Source organism: Gallinula chloropus, assembly GCF_964237585.1.
Source record: "Gallinula chloropus genome assembly, chromosome: 15".
NCBI lineage: Eukaryota > Metazoa > Chordata > Aves > Gruiformes > Rallidae > Gallinula > Gallinula chloropus.
In genome coordinates, this window is record NC_140100.1 from 3,358,778 (window position 1) to 3,362,650 (window position 3,873).

Below are 3,873 nucleotides of genomic sequence, written 5' to 3' on the forward strand. Positions count from 1 at the left end.
TTTAAGAGCATGTAGGCAATGCTCAGGCATAGGTCACTTGGCTGGAAGACAGGCACAGGAAAGTGTAATCACCTAAACTGAGGTTGAAGCTTGGACAGAGCGAGGATCAACATCCAAGACTCAGCACGGATTTTCTTGTACCTGTCGGGAACAATTTGTGACAAGGACCTCAAAAAGGCAGGCCAGGGCCACGCGCTCTCAGTTTGCCATGGCAACTGGACTTAGCATCCTCATTGTGCAAATGCTTCACAGTCACAGACACAGGGAGCAGCAGCGAGGATTAACACACCTTGATTCCAGAAGAGCGAGCGTGACCAGACACAATTGCTCTGGTCACCCATTCCTGCTACCCACATTCCCTGCTACCCACATTCCCTGCTACCCACATTCCCTGCTACAGCTCATTTGGCAGCACCTTCACCCCCATGTACCCTCAACCCCAGGGCTGCCCGGCCAGTCTCCCTTCAAAGCCCCAGCTAGGGTCACAGCCAGCCTGTCTGTCGTCTTCAGTGGATATCCCTCATCACCCACCCTCTCCTGACACAGCACACGAGAGGGACAGCCCAGGTACCCACCTTGTAGTCGAAACAGAGCAGGAGGACTCAGCAGGAGATGCAACTTTCCAGGTGCTCCACAAACCATTAGCAACAGTGAGGAACAACATTACAGGCTCCAGGCTGCAGGAGACTTGCATGAGAACTTTTCCTATTGATGACATCAAGTCTTCTGCTGTTACTATGCTTACAGATGTAGAAACTATATTCAGTAGGCAAGAGGAAACTCTATCAAGTGCTTTTAAGTGATCCTCAACAGAATGACACAGGTTTGTCTATGGCACAGAGACCAGAGCTCAAGTCAGGGCTGGTGTGAGATAACCCAGTGGCAAAGATGCCACTGAAGTGCCCTTACCTATGGGCAGGTACCAGCCAGGTCTGGCTCCCAGCCTCTTCATCCAGCACTGAGTTGCTGGCAGCAGCTTCCCCTCAGACACCAGCCAGTGAGCTCCTGCATAGCAGGGCCCAGGCAGGAGGGTGCAGAGGGAACAATAGAGCTCCTACACCAAAGTTAGCAGGCTGGGGCAATGCAGCTGGCTTTCACCTTGCAGCTCACTCAAGCTCAAATTATTACTTTTCTTTTTCCTTTAAACAAACCAATTGCAGGGATGAATTCAGAATTCTGTTGTGCTGTCAGTACCAATAACCCAGGCAAAAAGGCTGGGAGTAATGAAAAAAAAGAAGAAAATCAGCAGAGATTCACCACACAGCTCAAGGGAGCTGCTGCTAAGTGGAGCCACACAACCACAGCAAGCAGCAGCAGAAGGCAAAGACCATCTCTCCTGGCTGGAAAACGTGTCTCCGATCTTGTCCAGCCAGTAGCTTTCCAGCAAAGTAACTGTTGTTTCAGCAGCGCCAGGCACCCTCCAAACCCAAATATTCCCTGAAGAGAGGTGAAAGATTTTTTTAGTTAGCAGAATCATGAGAGCCAGACTGCCCACACCCATCCTCCCCCCACCAGCTCCCAAGGAATCACAGACTCCTTTGATCCTGTTGTAACCCTGAAGCACAAGGTGACCTACTTTCCTCACCACTGTTGACAGCCAAGCTAGAAGAGTCTCTAGAAGAGCTCTTGCAGGAATGATTTCCCCTTTTCCTAGCTGGATGCCAAAGCATTTCACGGAACAGCTCCAAGATGGAGAGTCAGACTCATCCAGAGGAAGAGCGGGCAGAGCATCGCCGTGCCGCCTTTCATCCCACGGCACCAGCTCTACTCCTCTGCTGCATTCCTCAGTGCTTCCCTCAGATGAACAGATTATACAGGGACCTAAAATAGAATTGATGAGCAGAAATTCCACCAATATCTGCCTCATGGTAGCAGAGACATCATTCCCAAACACAGAAAGGATTAAACTATGACAAAGACGAGGACAAAAATAGACTGACTGATGGAGCACAAGACTGTCTCCTGTAGAGAGCCACATTCAAAGACCATTGGTATGAAAATTTCAACAGCTCAGTGGCTGGATCTTGGATGTGGACTAGTTCAAAGGGAACAGATTTGTTTGTTCCAGAGCAGGTAAGACCTCAGCTTGGCTCCCATTCAAAGACTGGGCCTGTGTCAAAAGACTCAAGGAAGAGGCTCTTGAAAGGGGTTTTGCCAAAATTAAGCTGGTAGTAGAGATGGGGGTTTTATGCTACCAGCTACTTGCTCATTTTGTTCAGAAGAAATCAGCAGGGTAGTCTTGTTGGCACACTCAAGCATTAGTCACTGCATGAGACTCCTGCGGCACAGAGGGTGTCAAAGGGCTTTTGGCTTGTTGGTGGGTTGTGGTTTTTTAATCCCTGATTGTTACTAACAGATATTAGCTGTCAGGTAACCTGTCAAACTTAACATGTAGTGTCACAAATCTGTTCAGAGCTGTCTCCTTTACACCATCTTGACATTTCAGCACCTTTGACTCAGCTATTTCAGATACTTTTTGCATGTTAATTCAAATCGAGGGTTTTTTCAGGACAGACACCATCTCTCACCGGGTGCTTGCACAGCACCCAACACAGGCAGTGCTGATGCAGCAAGTCAGATCAGAGCCCTTTATGGACAGAGATCAAGGAGAACAACATCAAAGAGTACTGCAAGCAGAATCGGTATCTTATCAAAGCTGTAACGAGCAGTCTCCCATACCAAGAGGTTAAGTCATCCATTAGTAAGTTCTTACTCCAAACCACAAAGAAAATTACATTACTATGAATAAACAAGAAAATAGGAACCAGCTTTTACGTACATTAGAACGAGAGTTTTGAAAGATCAGAGAGATGCAAGGACAGCCAGGTCGGTGAGATCCAACTCCCATCTGGACAGCAATGGCATGGTGGTCACCACTGGGCTTTCTTCCCCATCCAAATGATGTAACCTACAGTAGGGCTATTGCACACTGAGGACAGAGCAGGTATATGCCTGCTCCCAAAACACAATGAACCTGTCAAGTAAAAAACCCATCAAATTCTATTATCACAGTTCCCCTGAAGCAAAGAGGAATCTCCAACATAGCACCAGCTGGTAGAACAAGGGGGAACATGGATGAACTGGGACCCAAGTGCCACAGTCCACTCTGCATACTGAAGCAGCAAAACATTTACTGTTGCCCATCTCAGGGGCACCTCACTTTTTCTTTGGAATGGAACCAAGCCAACAGAGTACCCAACCTCTGGTCATGCTTTTTCACATCCATTGATCTAGCAAATGAGTTTGGAAGACAGCACACAGCTCACAGGAGCAAAGCTCCCACCCAAATCAGTGTGTCTGTAGGTGGGATGCCCTCGTATACTCACTGCTCGGTAAAAGCAAGACAAGCAACTTAATGGACCACAGCACGATCCGTGGTGCAGCACTGATGAACTCCAAAAAAGTCTGAAGATGGCAGCATCCAAATAAAAGATTTACAAGAATTTAGACTTGGGAAAATAGCTCCTGGGTAAAGGAAAAGGGCTGGGTGGAGGTGAAGGAGCACGAAGGCAGGACAAGCACCTCAGAATCCCAACTTAAATATGTAGCTGTAACACAGCAGTTCTTCTAGAAAGTCCTTTCATTTCTCCTCCAATGAAAAATAAACAAACAAACCAAACTCCAACAACAACCCGGCCCAAACCAACTGACAGTGAAGAGAGATCATATTACAAAGGCATCACAATTTCAGATGTCTCAAGGCCTGGATTAGCAAAGAAGTCATGAAGAGCACAGTTAAATATCATTTCAGAGTAAGCGTGCCTTAGGTATCTACACCAAGCTTCTGGGCAGCGTGGAACCACGTTAGCAGAACTGAGAAGTAAACATTTATTGGACTGTGGCTCAGCCAGTAGAACCAACAAAACACAGGCT